Source organism: Helianthus annuus, chromosome 11 (assembly GCF_002127325.2).
Source record: "Helianthus annuus cultivar XRQ/B chromosome 11, HanXRQr2.0-SUNRISE, whole genome shotgun sequence".
In the NCBI taxonomy this organism is placed as follows: Eukaryota; Viridiplantae; Streptophyta; class Magnoliopsida; order Asterales; family Asteraceae; genus Helianthus; species Helianthus annuus.
Genome location: NC_035443.2, coordinates 140,233,769 through 140,253,904, shown reverse-complemented (window position 1 = coordinate 140,253,904; position 20,136 = coordinate 140,233,769).

Sequence of the window (20,136 nt, the reverse complement as noted above, 5' to 3'; positions counted from 1 at the left end):
GAAGATCAATATATAACTCGACAAGATATCGAGCACTTTATCGCCCAAGGGATAGCTCATGCTATTCCAGAAATTGTGGCTGCTGTTCAAAAACCTGCCGAACCACAACAATTAATTTCTAGTAAACGTACTCCGGAAGATAACGGCAGTAACAGCATAAATGGAGGCGGCAATCATGACAATCATGACCCGCAACAGGCCCCACTCCCTAAAAGAATAAAAGCTGCAACGCCTGGTTGCACTTACAAAGAGTTTCTTGCCTGCAAACCCGCTGAATTTGCAGGTAACGAAGGGGCAACTGCAACACTGCGTTGGTTAGAGAAAACCGAAGCAGTAATCGCAATAAGCAAATGTGCTGAAGAGGATTAGGTGATGTATGCATCAAATCTGTTCAAAGAAGGAACACTAGAATGGTGGAATACGGTCCTCCAGGCAAAAGGAAGAAGGATAGCCTATGCCATGAGTTGGGAAGAATTTAAGAATCTTGTAGAAAGAAAATTCTGTCCCGAATATGAAAAAGACCAAATGGCAAACAAATTCCTTAGTCACCGCATGACAGGGGTAGATTGTCGGGGCTATACTTCGACATTCTTTGAATACGCAAGGGTAGTGCCAACACTGGCTTCGCCAGAACCAGTACTTATTTCTCGTTACATCTGGGGGCTAATTAGTGAAATCCGAAACATCGTTAAAGCTGCGAGACCTCATACTATTGACGATGCTGTAGAATTAGCTAATACCCTAACAGATGAATTGGTACGCACAAGAGAGGAAGATCGCAAGAAGGAATTAGTTCAAAAGATTACCCAAGGATTTCGTGTGGGTAATACTAAGAAAAGAGGAACGGGGCAATCCTCATCATCTCCCTTCTGCAAAACTTGCAAAAAGAAGCATTATGGACAATGCAACATGGTTTGCAATTTTTGCAAGACGAAAGGACATCGGGAAGAAGACTGCAGGAAGAAAACAAGAATTTGTTATAATTGCAGAGAAAGGGGACATTTTCAATTTGAATGTCCTAAATTAGCTAAACCTGTAGCCAACCAAGCCAAACCAGCTGAAGGAACAACTAAGAGAAATGCGCGTGCATTCCAGCTAACCACTCAAGAGGCCGAACTCATTCCAGATGTGATAGCTGGTACGTTCTTAGTTCACGACATATTTGCAAAAGTATTATTTGACTCTAGTGCGAACCAAAGTTTTATAAATACTTCATTTTGCCAAGATCTTAAGTTACCTTTAACCACTCTTAGGCAAATCTTCACAGTAGAAACCGCAGAAGGAAATTCTGTGAAAATAGATAAAATCTGGCAAGAAGGAAAAATAGAATTATTAGGCCATAGGTTTTCTGCAAATTTGTTACCAATGAATTTAGCCGGATTCGATGTAGTGTTAGGAATGGATTGGTTAATAGCCAACCATGCACGAATCCTATGTGATAAAAATGCTGTAGAAATTCAAACACCTTCCGGAGAAGTAATTTTAATCACTGGAAATAGACCTCGAAAGCCACTAAAATTCATCTCAGTAATGAAATTGGCTAGTTATTCGAGAAAGCAGGAAATGGTGTACATGATTTCAGTAATCATTAACACTAAAGATAAGGAACTTCAGGACATCCCAGTAGTGTCAGAATATCCAGACGTGTTTCCAGAAGAATTACCTGGATTACCACCGGATAGAGAAGTAGAATTTAGAATTCATTTAATTCCAGGTACTGCACCAATAGCTAAAGCACCATATCGATTAACACCTACCGAAATGTTAGAATTGAAAAAGCAATTAGAAGAATTATTAAGCAAAGGATTCATACAACCTAGTTCATCCCCTTGGGGTGCACCAGTGTTGTTTGTGAAAAAGAAAGATGGATCTATGAGAATGTGTATCGATTATAGGGAATTGAATAAGGTTACGATTAAGAATCGATACCCATTACCTAGGATTGATGATCTTTTTTATCAACTTCAAGGAGCTAGGTATTTCTCTAAGATAGATTTAAGATCTGGATACCATCAGTTGAAAGTACAAGAAGAAGACATACCTAAAACTGCCTTCAGAACTAGGTATGGTCATTATGAGTTTACCGTCATGCCCTTTGGGTTAACGAATGCCCTAGCAGCATTCATGGACATGATGAACCGCATCTGTAAACCATACTTGGATAAATTTGTAATCGTTTTCATCGACGATATACTTATTTACTCCAAAAGCCAAAAAGAACATTGTGAGCATTTACACGTTCTCTTAACTTTGTTAAGAAAAGAAAGGCTTTATGCCAAATTCTCGAAATGTGAATTTTGGTTGCAAGAAGTACAATTCTTAGGACATGTGGTAAATCACGAAGGTATCCATGTAGATCCTGCTAAGATAGAAGCAATTACAAAATGGAAAGTTCCACAAACAGCAATGGAAATAAGAAGTTTTCTAGGCTTAGCTGGATACTATAGACGATTTATCAAAGATTTTTCTAAGATAGCCGTACCTTTAACCAAGTTAACCTGTAAAGCTGCTAAGTTTGAATGGGGACCTAGACAAGAAGAAGCTTTTAAGATTTTAAAGCATAGGTTGACAAATGCACCAATCTTAGCGTTACCCGAAGGAACAGAAGACTTTGAAGTATATTGTGATGCTTCAAAATTAGGCTATGGATGTGTGCTGATGCAACGCAAGAAGGTAATTGCGTATGCTTCTAGGCAATTGAAAAAGCACGAAGAGAATTATACGACTCATAATCTAGAATTAGGAGCCATAATCTTTGCCCTTAAAATCTGGAGACATTATCTGTATGGAAGTAAGTTTACTGTCTATACAGATCATAAAAGTTTAAAATATATATTTGGGCAAAAAGAATTAAACATGAGGCAAAGAAGATGGATGGAGATGCTGAGCGACTACGACTGTGATATTCAATATCACGAAGGAAAGGCAAATGTAGTTGCCGATGCCTTAAGTCGTAAGTATCATGAGAAACAGAAACGAGTCCGTGCTCTGAGGTTGAATCTACAAGTAGATTTAATAGCACAAATCAAAGAAGTTCAGAAAACAGCAATCAAAGATGATGCTGAAGGAATGAAAGGTTACCTAAAAGAACTAGAACAAGGAAATGATGGAATTTGGAAATTCCATAAGAAACAAATTTGGGTACCTAAGCAAGGAGAGTTAAGAATTAAGATCTTAGAAGAAGCTCATAAATCTAGGTATACCATGCACCCAGGAAACAATAAGATGTACCAAGATTTAAGAAATAATTTCTGGTGGATAGGAATGAAAAAGGACATAGCCGGATACGTATCCAAGTGTTTAACTTGTTCACAAGTTAAGGCGGAACACCAGAAACCTTCAGGATTACTTCAACAACTAGAAATGCCGGTATGGAAATGGGAACTCATAACAATGGATTTTGTTACTAAGTTACCCAGAACCAGAAAAGGTAATGATGCAATTTGGGTAATTGTAGACCGATTAACCAAATCAGCTCATTTCTTACCAATGAAAGAAACCTTTAGCATGGAAAGGTTAGCACAACTGTATGTGGACGAAGTAGTATCCCTACATGGAGTCCCACTCTCCATTGTATCGGATAGAGATAGTCGATTTACTTCTCATTTCTGGAAAAGTTTTCAGAAAGCAATGGGAACTCGATTAAATCTAAGTACTGCATATCATCCACAAACAGACGGACAGAGTGAAAGGACAATTCAAACGTTAGAAGACATGCTCCGAGCCTGTGTAATTGACTTTGGTGGTACTTGGGATAGCCATTTGCCATTAATAGAATTCTCCTATAATAATAGCTATCATTCAAGCATCGAAGCTGCACCATTCGAAGCACTGTATGGACGCAAATGCAGAACTCCAGTATGCTGGGCAGAAATAGGAGAAAGTCAGTTATCAGGACCTGAAATTGTACAAGAAACTACCGACAAGATAACTCAGATTAAGGAAAGATTGAAAATGGCTCGAGACCGTCAGAAGAGCTATGCAGACAATCGTCGTAAGCCTTTAGAATTCCAAGTAGGAGATAAAGTACTTTTAAAAGTCTCTCCTTGGAAAGGAGTAGTACGATTCGGTAAGAAAGGAAAGCTAAGTCCAAGGTACGTTGGACCATTCCCCGTGATTCAACGAATAGGACCAGTAGCTTATCGTTTACAACTACCCAGAAGAATTAGCCGGAGTACATGATGTATTTCATGTATCCAATCTCAAGAAATGTTTATCAGATGAATCCCTGGTAGTCCCTCTTCAAGAAGTAGAGGTAAATGAAAAGTTGAAATTTGTAGAGAAACCATTAGAAATTGAAGATCAAAAAGTCAAATTCCTCAAGCATAAAAGACTGGTATTAGTCAAAGTCAAGTGGAATTCAAAGAGAGGACCAGAATACACTTGGGAGCTGGAATCAGAAATGAAGCGAAACTATCCTCATCTATTCCAGTAAATCTCGAGGACGAGATTTTTCTTAAGGTGGGGAGGATGTAACAACTGTCAATAAAACCGGTAATTAGGATAATAATTATCTAATAAGAAAACCCTAATTAAGACACCCAAGTAATTTGGCATAAACCCTGAAATTTCCGGAATAATCGGAATCAGGATCAAGGCCCCTAAAACTCAAGGGGGGCAAACCCTAATTGATAATTATCTTAATATAAACGTTGCTATATCCTGATTTGTTAAAAGTGTTGATTCACCAAGGCTACAACCGAACTCAGCTAGGCTAGGAAGTAGGCTGCACCCTTTACGGACCGTAAAGGTTGGTCCTTACGGACCGTAAGCAGACCAGGTTCCCTTACGGACCGTAAGGGGTTAGGCATACGGTCCGTAAGCGAGACGAAATTCTGGCTATAAATAGCCGACCTTGGCACTTAAACTGTGAACTTAAAACGACGTAAAACTTCTGTGTGTACGTCGAGTTACATGCAATACAGTCCACAACACACACACACGATCATGAGGTACTACCGCAATCAGGGTAATAACTCGATCGCTATTACGATTCAACGTCCGATCGATTATAACTATCCAACGATAGTCCGGGTGCTGCTCAATTGAGCTTGTACTTTGATTATTCGTCGTGATTTCGACTTGAATATTTGAGTGCTGTTCGAATTCGGACTATGCTCTGTTATTCGTTGTGAATCCGACTGAATTATCGAGTATTGCACTGATTAATCATTGTGAGGGTTTAATCTCGTGAATTGACGTAAATGCTGTATTAGTTACTAACCTGCCGGTGTGTGCATTGTGTTAAACTAGGTGTAATCAAGGCTAATCAGTAGGCATTATCTATTTGCTCGTTAATCTGCAATGTGAGTCATTCTTCTTTTTAAACTGTTTTCTCACAGTTTGTGAGTAAGTATTACAATACCTCAAATTATTTTCAAGGTTATAATTACAGGGATTAAGTCTTTGTAATCACCAAATTACAGCTGGTATGTGGGGTATTGTGCACATTACTATTTTTATCACTCTAGGTGAGTGAGTATCACTCTAGGTGAGTGAGCCTGATAATCTTCACTATTTGGGGCGACGGGACCCAATAGTGGTATGACCACAGTCACAGATCCGGTCGAGTGACAAATACCCATTCTTGATAATTGGTTGATAGAAACATTGTAATCGCTCTTAATACTGTAAATTTATAACTAACGGGTCATTTTAGAAAATGGAATGATTCACTCAGTATTTCCCCGCTGACAAAACCTTTTTCAAACATGTTTCAGGTGATCTGTGTGATCCAGGAAAAGTGCAGTAAAGCACTATCAAGCTCAGGGAAGTGGCTTAGTATGAATAAACCAATAAAACATATTTTGGAAAATAAAGATTTCTATGTGAAATCAACCTATTGTAAATTATGGGATTTATCCCCTAAAACTTTGTGTAATATATTAAACGAGCATTTTACGGTGAAAAGATCCTGTAATAAAAGACTTCCGCTGTCGCATAAAAATACCACGGGTACCACTGGAACTGCTCGCGGCTCCCCGATTCCGTCCAGGGTGGGTCAGGGGTCGCGACAACTCTCTTCACCAAACAAGTCAACAGACATCTTCTGATAGTTCAGATATACGTAGATGATATCATATTTGGGTCAACAAATGAAGATTTGTGCAAAGAATTTGAAAAAGTTATGAAGCAAAAATTTGAAATGTCATCGATGGGTGAGATGAAATTCTTCTTGGGACTTCAAGTTGATCAACTGCCCGAGGGAATATTCATACATCAGACGAAGTATGTTCATGATATCTTAGAGAAATTTGGGATGTTAGGATCTACTCCAGCTTCCACCCCGTTAGCGACAAACCATGGGATAAACCCTGATCTCACCGGTGAGAAGGTAGATGAAACGATGTATCGTTCCATGATCGGATCCTTGATGTATTTGACAGCTTCAAGACCCGATATCATGTATCCAACCTGCCTCGCAGCAAGATTTCAATCTAACCCAAGAGCTTCGCATATGGTAATAGTAAAACAGATATTGCGCTACCTGATAGGAACTTCATCACTGGGGTTGTGGTATCCAAAAGAAGGCGACTTTCCGCTCGAAGGGTATTCCGATTCCGACTTCGGATGCTGCAAAGTTAACGCTAAATCAACAACTGCGGGATGTCAGTTTTTCGGACCACGATTGGTCACCTGGCAATGTAAGAAGCAGACCTATGTAGCTTTATCCACATGTGAAGCCGAGTATGTATCTGCTAGCAGTTGCTGCTCTCAGAACTTGTGGATCCAACAACAGATGCGCGATTACGGTTTGCAATTTCTTACTACCCCTATCTTTGTTGATAATGAGGCAGCGATAAACATTACAAAAAATCCTGTTCATCACGCTAAAACGAAACATATAGAAATTCGTCATCACTTCATTCGAGATTGTTTCGAGAAGAAGTTGATACAAATTGAGAAAATCCACACTGACAATCAAAAAGCTGATTTACATACCAAAGCGTTTGATAAAACTCGTTTTAAATATCTTTTAAAACTGAACGGTATGAAGCTTTTATCGGTGTCGGATGGGATTCTTGGCGTAGATGAAGGTACCACTGTAGATGATGTTGAAAAGCAATCTACAATGTCGATTTTTACTTGTTTTGGTATTTAGGGGGAGTTAGGTTATATTTTCAGAAAATACAAAAACAGTAAAAAAAAATTCAAAAATCCAAAAACAATAGAAAACTGAAAAGAGCTTGTGTAAAAAGGGAAAATGATAGTACATCAGTTTGACAGTTACAGTACGCTAAAGAAATGTAAAGTTTTAAAGCATTAAGCAGTCTCGCTGATGATGTGCCGATTTTCGTGGGGAACATCTCTCGGATATATAGATAACCCCTGAAATCTTGTTTGAAAGACTCTATTTCTAACATACTAGGTCTTTGTACGTGATGATATCTGGGGTATTATACCAGGACTTCTGATTTTGCGGAAGCAATAGCCTAGTCCTCGTATAATGCTTTGCAATTGCTTTATTCCTTAAAGCCGACCCTCAGCATAAAAAATAATGAAACATTGCAAAATGCTAATCATGTGCTGTTGAAATAAAAGATTCCCAGAGGGAACCCACCAAAAGATGAGCCATCATCTCTCTGTACGAACGGAAGTTCTAGCATGAACTCTCATGGTTTCGCATTTACCCCTTTACAGATATCATTAGTGTGTACTCACCTGTAAGACTGAATATAGTAGTCTGGATACGGGAGTATATTCTGAGATGGTACACACGTATAAGCTAAGTCTCTAAAACATTTAACTTGTATCCTGATCAGATTGAAATTTGTGTGAAAGTTTAAAGTGGATCAGTATATCGACAATCTAAGCGAATTGTTTAATTCTTAGTATGTTATCAAGCTTAACAGTACTAGTAACTTGTCGATAGCTGATAGGATTCCCTAACACGCCCACCAAAAATATGTTTGTAAATAGTTTACAATTTACTGCATTTCATTTCTGTTTAAACATTCAAAAACTCAAAAAGATTTCATTGCATTCTAGTTTAGAAACTTTATTCAAAATCCAAAAAGATTTTATATTTCTGCTTTATTTTTTCTGACAAACTAAAGTGGAAAGCTGATCTTCAGATTCACAGTTTGAAGCAGATGTAGGAAGTTTCTGAGCTGGAAGATGAGTTGGGAGCTTATCATATTAAACTGGTGAAATCGAAAAGTCAAAACAAGTTCATTAAGTTGAAACTTGTAAATTTCAGAAAATGTTTGAAAAAGTTTGAACTAAAATCAGTTTGTTTTTGTCTTAGGTCAACCAAGGTCATTAAGTTGGACTTGGTAGACTAGTTAAGTATCCAGGGTCATTAACGTGGACTTGGAGACTTAATTGGATTTCTAAAACTGATAAAAACAACAAAAGAAGTAAAAAAGGTTATTAGATTTTAATGTTAAATTCTTGAGAAACAGGAAGCAAAATCCCCATGGTTAAGTTCGTGTAAAGTTTGAGCCAGAATTCAAGTCCCAGCTTTTCGAGTGGGGGAGTCTTCGAAAGGGGGAGTCTAGATTCTGGATTAACAATCAAAGGGGAGTTTGAAGATAGAAGATTGAAGGAAGCTTTCAGTGTCAGAACAAATTGGAAAAAGTGAGAAGATAGATCAAGACTGAAGACAACCAAAGACTCGATCCTGAAGACTTCGTCAACATCCAAGGGGGAGTCTGTTGGTGCACTAATGTCTGTTAACTTCGTCTTTATAGAGTCTTGTGTCTAGATAGGATAAACCAGTGGTCAGCAGGTTAGAACAGGTTTTGTGTGTGATTAGGTGATTTCGCACGAAATAGCTAAAAGCTATTTCGCACGAAATGAGAAATACTCATTTCTTACGAAATGACTTTTACCTATTTCGTATGAAATAGCTGGCCTATATATACCTGAGCTGCTGGTTCATTTGTAACTTTCCGATTTCAGAGCCGAGGTGCTACCGATTTGTTAACTGATCTGTAAAAGCTTTGAAATCAATAAAAGAAAGATAATTAGGGAGAATCAAGCTGTTATCACATCTATATCACTGATTCCGCCTTTGATATCGATTGTAAACTCTTCTGATTGACTCGTTCAGGTCACACGACGATCCAACACAAGTCAATTGAAGCCTCGTATGTTCGTTGGGATGCAAACTCGACCTTGTGGGACAAGTGTTTGACATCGACATTCCTTCTACTAAGCGCGATGGTTTTAATGCAGTAGTCAGTATGAATTGGTTAACCAGATATCGCGCAGTTATACCCTGTAAGGGAAAGTTTTCGTCTGTCATAAAGTATCCGAGTGGTGCAGAGGTTAGCATCAATTCAGCAGGGAAGGTCAGAAGTGTCCACGGAAGGATTACCCCGCTATGTTAGCACTCATTACTGTTGTTAAGGCTAAGGAAAAGAGGGTCGAGGATCCATCAATTGTTCGTGATTTCTCCCTATGTGCTACCAGAAGAACTATCAGGTTTACCTTCACATCGTCAGGAGGAATATCAGATCGATATCATGTCAGAAGCAGCCCTTATTACTAGTACTCCTTATTATCTCATATCAGGAAGGTTGCAGGAACCGCCTAATCAACACCAGGAACTGTTGGACAGGAGTTTTATCGGGTCTAGCTTTTCGCTTTGGGGAGCCACAGTTATATTCGTGAAGATAAGCCATTTCGTATGTATTATTGAGAACTTAACAAGGTGACAGTAAAGAACCGTTTGCCCCGACTATGTATTGACAACCTGCCGACCAGATGCGAGAGTCAAGCTTCCATTCGAGGATTGGCTAATGAACGAACTATCATCAGATGGAAGTCCAAGGTGAGAATGCTCTTAAAACGGCATATTGAACGCAATGCGGCCATTGCGACTTTGTACACCATGACCATTGAGTTAATCAACACACCAGCAGCTTTATGGATCACATGAATCGACCGTGCTTATTGACGACATTTTGAATCATGACCAGGAGGAAGGAACTACATGGGCGGCATATGTATCCTATTTTAGAACTCCTGAGGGATGAGCCACCCCGCGCGAAGTCTTGTTAGAGGTAACTTCTAGTTTCAACTGATCGACAACAAAGATCCTTTCGAGGATACGACAATTTCTTGGTCTCGCTAGGTGCTATCGCAGATTCATCACAGGATTTTCGAAGATCGCGTAGCTTCAATCTCTTTAGCACAGCAGGGTGTGGTGTTCGTGGGAGACAAAACAGGAGGACGACTATTCAGCTTTCGAATCCCAACTCTGCAACGCAATGAGCATCGTCTTTACCCGAGTATGCGGGTGATCTAGTGGTATATTATGATGGCTCGAATCGGAGTCCCAGTTACACGCCAATACAACACGAGAGAGTGATAACTTACGTAATGGAGTTACAAGAGGAACTGCACGACATACAACCTGCGGTGGAAACAGTGGTCTTTGGATTTAAGTTGGAGGCATCACTTGGACGGTACCGAATGCACTACCTAGACCGATCACAAGGGCCTCCCGTTTACCCTTGTTTCGAAAGAGCTAAACATAGGATGACATCACTGGACGGAACTCTCGAGCGGTTACGACTATGGAACCTAAACACGTATGAGCACGCAGCTCACTATCAACTCTAACCTAACCAATCAAATTCTCCCTATTCTAACCGAAGCATTAGAGGAAGAGGAATTTCAAGTTGGGTCCAAGCGGGGCATGGAAGCGCAACTTTTGGCAAGTTGGACGATAATCGATACTTCATGGAACGCATATATTTTCCCATTATACCACAACCATATGGAACTTGAGTGGAGAAAAGCACACATGCCTTAATATTCTAGTAGTCTGTGTTTTGGCGGGGGATATTAAGATTTATGAATCTTGTTCTGGAGACCAGACATGAAGTGTTGGTGCATATTCTGTGACAACAACTTAATAGTTTGATTATTTACTCTTTTGGATATTTTGTATTGGGCTTAGCTTATTGGTTAGTGAGTTTTATTGTTGTAATGGGCTTGAAAAATGGCCTAGCCCAATAGGAAGCCCAGATCACAGACATGTGGTATATAAACATGTTTTGTGATTAGGGTTTGTAACACTAAGAGGATAGAGAGAGAAAGTCTAGAGAGAGAGAAGAATTCGAAATTAGGGTTCTTGAGACAAGATCACAGAGAGTGGCTGTGAGGTTGTGGAGTCTTAAATTGATTGTAAACTGCAAGTTGGATAATCAATAGAAGACCCGTTTAATGTGAATTGCTGATTACGACTCGTTTCTGTGATATTATGATCAAGAGGATTCCGCACTCTTGATTGGATTGGCAATTCTGTGACGATCCAGACATCAAGGGAACCTACAATTGGTATCAGAGCATTAGGCTCTTGAAGAAGCTCGGTTTAGAATTGCAGACTGCAGATTCGGGTGGAATTTGGTTAAAAATTTCAAAAATTTGAAACCTGGAAATTAGGGTTTCGAAATTTTAAAATTTCTGGTTAAATTCTGTGTTTTTTTTGTTTGCGTTTGATCAGTTTGTGTGTTTGTTTTTGCTGATTTACAGGTTTTCGGGATAGTTCTGGTTGATTGGTTGAGGAATTTTGGATAGACAGATTTGAAGATTCGAAGACTGTTCTTCGTGTTCTTCATAAATTTAGAAAATTTTTGCTGATTTTGGTGTTTCGATTTTGCAGGAAGCTGTTAAAAGAATCTGGAAAATCTACAGAAATTTCAAACATATTGAGTTTCCAAAATTTGCCAGCATAATTAACAATTCCACTGACAAACCAGAGGAATTATCTGATCCAGCATATTTACCAGCGAATTTTGTGATCTAGTAACTCGGTGACCGGCGAAATTAAATCCAAAGGCGACTTTGGTAATCGTGAAATTGTCCTCAGCGACATTATTACGGTGATCGGCGAAGTTAATAGTCGTCGTAATAGTGAACTGATCAGCTAGCATAATTAACCGGCGAAATTAACTGGAGTATTTGACTAGGCAGCATAATTACCAACAAAATTTAAGTGATCAGAGGAATTAATCAGCGAATTTAGACTTCTAGCGGATTTAATTAACCAGCATAATTATAATTACTCTACCAGCATACTTATAATTACTCTATTAGCATATTTAACCTGGTTAACCTGCATAATTAGCGTGACCCAGTGAAATTAACTTTTTTGCCAGCAAAATTAGCTACAGGAATTAAAAGGTGGAGTATTTAATTTCATGGAGGAATTAGATACGCATAGAGGAATTAACGTTTTCGTGAATAGAATTTGATCCGTAGCTCATCTGCCGAAACCGTTTGCACCGTTGGACTCGGTTGATTTTTAGGACAAAAAAGACTCTGAAAATTTCCGAATTGGGTTTCCGACATTATATATCATTGGATTCGTTTTTCGAGACGATTCTAACGGTATAATTTGGTAAAAACAGTTTTCGGAAAAATATTGTACGGTTTTATGAGTACGGTTACGATAAACACGTGTCTAAAGATGGTAAAAATGGATAAGGTCAGTGAGACTGCTAAGAATTGGCCAAAGCTAAAAAACGTCAAAGAATATACTGTCTGGAAAGAGAAGTTTGAGTCGTTTGTGAAAAGTAAAGATACTAAAATGTGGACCTCTATGATCGATGGGTACATTGCTCCTGCACGTCGTGTTGATGGAAGAGTTATAGTGATGTCTTATGATAAAATGAATGAATCTGAGAAACGGGTGGTTGATGCTGAGAAGAAAGCTTTAGCAGCAATAAAGATGTCCTTGTCTGAGAGCGTTAAATATACTCTTAAGAAGTATGGGACTTCTAGTGAGCTGTGGGAAGCTTTGGAAAAACGTTACCAGATTCCTTCAAGATTGAATACATGTGATCAAGGTTGTGTAGCTGAGCTTGCAGCTGTGAAGATAGGAGAAGTAGTTACTGAAGTAGAAGAGAAGAAGAAAGCAGATGAGGAGAATGTAGAGAAGAATGATACAGAAGTTTCAAAGGGCTTGACTGATGTGAATGGACTTACAGCAGAGGTGAAGGCATCATCAGAATCTGTAAGTCATACATGTCATAATTGCACTGAACTACAAGGTAAAGTTAACAGCCTATCGGAGCAGAACAAAATTCTGTTAGCTGAATTAGAAAAGTAAAAAGAGTCAAATGTTCTTTTGATCAAAAGAGAGTCAAATTGCTTAAATGAACTCAAATCAAATGAACAGGAAATCAGCAGTTTAACAAGCAAAGTCAATGAACTGTTACAGGTCATTGATTTGCCTCGTGAAACTGTGAAGGATAAAACTAATGAATTTTCTGATAAGTGCAGGGAATTGGCCATTGCACAAGACCAAATTGTTGAACTTAAAGGAAAGTTAGACAAATTTGGAAAATCTTCATTAGTTAGGACTCAAATTCAAAAAGGGCTGAAAAAGAGTAATGATAGAACGGGAGTGGGGTTTAGTAAAGCTTCATCTTCTAAGGATCAAGATTACTTGGTTTTACCTGATGAGAATGAGTTAACTAATTTTGTGCCTACTACACCAGCTGTAGTGGATCCCATAGCTGTGGACTTACCAAGTAGTCCAGTATCTTTGAAAGAATCTGTTGAGTATAACAGTACACCTCATAAATCGGATGAGGATACTGAAGAGGAAAAGAAGAAAACATTTAAAAAGAGATTTAAGAAAAAGAGAATTTATAAGACAACATCTTGTTTTAAATGTCACACTAAAGGGCATGTGGCGAGTTGTTGTCCTTTAAAGAAAAATAAGCAAAAAGTTGATGAGGTTAAAGATGAGAATAGGGTTGGTTTAAATAATAATGTGCAACCACATTGTCAAAGTAATCAACCAAGATTTCAATCGAAAACTTCAACATCAAGACGATTTGATAGACCAAGAAGCAATTTTATACAATTTAGTCATTTTAATGGTAAATCAAATCAGTTTCAAAGTCAAAATAGAAATTTTGGATATCAAAATCGATACCAGAGTTTTGGTAATCTAAATTTTCAAAGAAGAAACGAACATAGGGGTTTTAGTAACTCGAATGTCAACAACATCCAAAATTTTTTCAAAATTCATGGTATGATAATGGGCGAAGAAGGTATCAAGATAATAATTTTCAAAGGTCGGAAAATCCGAGATTTTATTGGAACTCTCGTGATCAAAGACCTAGTGGAAGTTATAAATCTTGTTCAACAACGAGTACAACATCCAAGACACCAAAAAGGTGTGATAGATACTGGTTAGAAGCATCTTTTACGGATTTACATGGTCGACCCAAAACCGGTCAGGTTTGGGTTGTTAAGTCTAACTGAGTTGTTGAGGGAATGCAGGATGACCAAGAAGGACTGTTGATGTGTTCGACAGTGGTTGTTCCTGTAAAGCATCTGAGGTGAATAGTAGGTTAAAATTGGTAACTAACTATTTACTTTAGTGATTGATTGATGATTTTTTTGGGTGAAAAACTCATTGTCAGATTAAAGTGGGAGTCTATTTGTGTTTTAAATTTGTGTTTTTTTGAAACTTGCTCCATAAAAACAAAAATTTAGGGGGAGAAATTTCCCTAAGCCAAAAAAGTTTAGATAGTGCGTGAGTTTAGGGGGAGTAAGTTATAGAATTTTAAAAATTTTTAAAATTACAAAAACATTGAAAAATAAAAAACATAAAAAAATCAAAAATCAAAAATGAGTTATCATTGTGTGAAAAAGAAGAAATGATAGTACATCAGCAAGTTAGACTGTCACACTCAAAATGAATAAAATTGCTTAAGTGTGATAGCAGCTTCATCATACGATGTACCAGTAGGCAAAAAGCATGAAATAATCAACCTACCAATGTGATATAAACTTAAACGAATTGAATATGAGTGGGGAACACATCAGTGGTGTATGGTTTAATGACCTTAAATCTTGCGTTGATAGATTGCCAAAATCTAAGGTTTTGGGTCTTTATATTGTTATTTCATCTGGGGATATCAGGGTTGTCCTTCTGCTGCATCCAGATACATGCTAACCTAGGCACAACCAGGATATCTTAAAAGAGCAAAAAATGCCAAATCCCATAAATGAAGAAGCTCTCCTAGAGAGTCATTCAAAAAGTGCAAAATGCATAAATCGTACCAAAAATGGTATTTGTCATAGCCCTCGTTAGATATTTTGGTCTCTTTGCTGTACAGAAGTACTGACCTGATCACCAATTATCTAAACGTTGAAGAACAAAACGGATGAATTCAGTATACTCACCTACTACGATGAATCTTTGTGCATACCTTGATCGCGGGGGTATATCCTGAAGTGGGACACACTAGTATATCAGTAATAATATTACCTTAACGTATCATACGGTAATGGTACTTGAAATGTTCATGCATTTTGTTTAAGTGGACAAACATACTGGTAATTGTCTTGGACTGCTTTTCACGAAAAATTAAATAAAGAATTACCTAATAGTGTTAAACAGTTTGATTTTGCTGATATGATCTTCTTACACATGATTCTCACAAAAAGATGAAATTGTAAATATTTTTGAGTTTTGTATAGTTTGTTAGTTTGTTTTGAAAAAAAAATCAAAAATACCAAAAAGATTTCTTTTTTTAAAAAAAAAGACTTCCATTTTGAACTGACAGGTAGTTGTTTTTGCAAATTAAGATAAAATATTGGTTTATCTTTAAATGTGAAAAAGACTAATGGTTTTTCGAGATACTTGCTTGTGTTTCTAAACAGATTGATGCAGTTATCAAAATGAAGCGCATAATACAAGTAAAGTGCAGATTGAGAGTGAAGTGAAGAACGTGTGAAGATGCATGGTAGGATCCTTCTACTACATTGCAGAGAGAAAGTGATATGAAGAGTTGGAGCTTACTTACTTAACCAAAGATTGCTAGCTAACTGATCTACAATGAATGAAAGTTTTGGAGGTTGGAAGCATCAGCTAAGGGGGAGTCTGTTGATGTCAGAAGCTGTGTAGCTGACGCTATCCAGACCAAAAGAACACAAGATGTTTGAAAACAAAGTTACACTATGAATCTATTGTCAAGGGGGAATCTGTTGGTGCATATTCTGTGACAACAGCTTAATAGTTTGATTATTTAATCTTTTGGATATTTTGTATTGGGCTTAGCTTATTGATTAGTGAGTTTTATTGTTGTAATGGGCTTGGAAAATGGACTAGCCCAGTAGGAAGCCCAGATCACAGACATGTGGTATATATACATGTTTTGTGATTAGGGTTTGTAACACTAAGAGGATTTTAGAGAGAGAAAGTCTAGAGATAGAGAAGAATTCGAAATTAGGGTGTAACACCCGTTTAATTTTACTAAATTTAATAATAATTCATACCATTTTAGATAAAGTACATCTGATTAACATAGAATCCATAAGTAAAGTTCAAAAGTATCCAAAGCTTAGTCAACTATCGACTAAGTTAAAAGATTCAAAAGTTGTTTAACACATTGTTTACAACCCATAAACATAGTCTATTAAAGGTTAAAGCATAGCGGAAGCTTCAAAAGTCGTGTTCGGTTCTTGGACATTTGCTTGATCGCCATCCGTAAGTTCACCATAGTCACGTAAGGTCAAAACCATATCAAATGTTAGTTTTGACAATACTAGAATGGATATAAACAAGTATCATGGGTCAATAAACAAGAAAAATAAAATTTTTCTGGAAGGGGGGCGTCGCGCGACGCCAAGGGCCCTCGCGTGACGCCTAGCCCTTGTTTTCACAGCCTGCTGTTTAAACAGTTGCTGCACATACCCAGCTCAATGTTTATTCAATTCCCAACTTAAAATCGCCATAACTTATGATCCGTAAGTCCGTTTTAGGCGATTCTTTTTCCTACACGTCCGTAGTTAAATTACCAACGCTTTTATCATGATCGTTATGTCAAAGATAAAGTGTACGGGCTGGAAGTCTATAAATGCCTAACGTATTTATTTGACCCGTATAGTTTTGCACTAATTCAACCATTTGCAAATTTTATTACCGCAAGGCGTATTTACCCAACATCCGGGGCTTATGATCATCGGCGTTTCATTACCAAATCTATGGTTACACGCTCTTGTGATCCGTCATCGCCGAATGCTATTCAAAACACACTTTTATTACTTGCTAAACAATTATTCGACCCGTTTGGCTCATTTATGGAATCCTCCATTTCTAATGACTACCAAACGCTTTCTAATCAAATTTTAACTTATTCAATCAAGTAGTGAACATTGTCACTTCAACTAATACAAATCCTTATTCTAAAACACAATTAGAAATTATTTAAATATCAAATTTACATAATGTAACAAAACAAGTTACATACCTTCATAATTTGTCGACATTGCTTTCTAACCATAAATTACCCATTTCCGGGCTTGTCGACCTTAGCATATCCCTTCTAATCCATGGTTTCTGCTTTTATAACTCAATTTAACGAGTGACGTTCGAGTCACTCCAAACACTACTATTTTGACCATTATTTTTAACCCCTTTCTTTATCTAGTGAATTACATCACTTTACTTACATCCCATTATGACTAATTAAGCAATATTTTCAATAAACATATCTAACCAACTACTTACTTTGACCCGTTTGGTTTGTCGAGTGAATTCCATCACTTCTTAGACTTACCAAAGGATTTCAATTTCACTATTTCGACATCATACCTATTTCAACTATTTCTTTTGACCCGTTTGGTTTGTCAAGTGAATTCCATCACTTCCTAGACTCACCAAACGCAACTATTTTTTCTATAATCAACGTTAAACATATTTACGACTAGACTTATCTACATAAATGTAACGAGACGACAAGTCGCGTACCTTATAGCTTATCCTTCAAGCGCGCGTCCGATCCGACTAGGCCGCCCGAAGATTCACCCGTTTAGCCTATAGAGTTCCATTAACAACTTGTTTAGAACTCATATCATTACTTATCACGCGTAATTCACCCTATTATTCATTTACGCATTTTATTCGAAATTTTCAACCTTTTAGCGTTCGTTTAGGCATTTTAACAAACACCTTGTGGGCACGATTTTTATACATCTATAATCAAGTTCATGATTATTTGTTTAGCCATGTTCAAACATCATCTTCAAGTTCATATGCTTAATATGCATAAACAACATCTAGACTTGCTTCATGACAATTAAATGACACCAAAGTATGACTATAAATCTAGTGTTCATCATTCCTTTACAAAACCCATTTAGCACCTATGTGATTAATCATTCAATCACTAGGTTATGGCACATAATTAATAGATTTTCATCTAGGGTTTGTTCCTAGACTAGTAATCATCTCAATTTCACTATAGCATCTAACATGCATACTAAAATTTCATAAATGAATGTTCATCAAAAATCATGATTTCACCATATATCAAAATTTTACATACCTTGTGATCCCCTAACTTGGTTGATCACGAAATTGGTTGAATGACTGATTTTGAGCTTGATTCCTCTTTGATTTTTAAAGATTTGGTGAAGTTTAGGGTTTTGAAGAAGAACCCTTTGTTGTTCTGTGTATTTGGTCGACCAGAACACACACATGAGTGTGTGTTTTGGTGTTTGATTTTATTAAATAAAAACCATTTTTCAATTTATCAATTCTAGTCCCCCAATTTAGCTCAAGTTTTATAATGGGGTTTATAACTAAGTTTCCTTGTTATTTCTAAAATTCACAACTAACTAGGTTAATTATTCCTAGTCGCATTATTCTCCGGTTATGACCAACATATTTACCATATGTAATTAAATATAAATTTCTAATATTTTCGGGGTGTTACAAGTCTACCCCCCTTAAAGAGGTTTCGTCCCCGAAACCTTCCTTAAGTAGTTCGTTGGTTTGACCTACGAACCTAGTTTCATTTTCATGACATTCCTTCTTTTCGATAAAGAGTTATCATTCGTATTGACATGGGTGTCTTTTATGTATAAGTCCTCATGGACCTTAGCTTTCACCCGTTCTTATTTTTGCCGTCTATTTGTCCCAATTGACAATCAACCACTCAATAGTATGAGTTCGTCAACATGTTTACTCCATACTAACCCCATATTGACCAGTGTTTTGTATAAATCACAACAATATTTTGACTTCGGATGGTCTTATCGGCTAGACCGAATATTCTCCGTTTTACCTCATATCTCGTTATTCGGGTATACTCTATTGCCATCGTCGGCCCTTTGCGCGCTTATAATTTCATATCCAGTAACTCATATTACAACGTGGTTGTATTCTATATCACCTTTCTCTGACCATGATCGCATCGCATCACGTCATGTTTAAGTTTTCATAAACCTTTCATTAACAAAATCTTTCTTTCTAATGTATCGTCTTACACCTATCGGTGTAAAGATCTATATCCTTTACTATTAACTATTTTCTAATTTGTCTCATAATATTCATAATCGTTAAACGTTGTTTCTTACTAAAACTAAATTTTAGTTTAACGTTTATCTCTTCAACTTATGTCAATTACTCATATCCATGAATTAACGACGAGACTTTATTCTTTTCCGCTATTATATTACGCGGGGGATTGTAACAAGTCCTCATGCTTAATCCCAAAGTGACCCGTAGGTTCCTTCACTTTGCCTCGTAGACTATTTTATTAGAACTTCACCTTTTTAAGGTGAGACCCTATAGTTTGTTTCTTTGTATTTGTGACCCGGGGGTCATTTTGGCCCCGTAGACCTTTATATTGTTTATAACCCGGAGGTTATGGTGATTCCGTAGATCATCTTCTACTTGTTTCTTTATTTAATTGTGTGTGTATATATATATATATATATACATATGGCGTCAAGGCATCCCCCTTTTTTTATGTTTAGAATAATTTATTTTCACTTCTGAAATTCATTTGACCTTGACCGTAGCCTAAGGCTACACTCATTTTCTTTCGGATTATCTTTCCGACTCTATGACTTCTTACGTCGTTTTCGCGTCGGTTTATCCTACTCATTTTGTTATTTGGTTTATGCCCCTACTTCCTTTCAACCCGTTACCCGAGTTCTTTATCATAATGTTTTTAACACTTCTGTTTCACTGGTTTGCATTTTCCTTTCTATAATCTTTTACGACCTATCACGTAGATTCACTAATATTTCGCACTTTCACTATTCGGTTTGCGCTCACTTGAAATATCAAGTACTATACTTTATTTAAGCCCGTCAAATATTGGAATAGTTGAACACAACTATCGAAATTTCTGTTTTGCAGAATTTCAT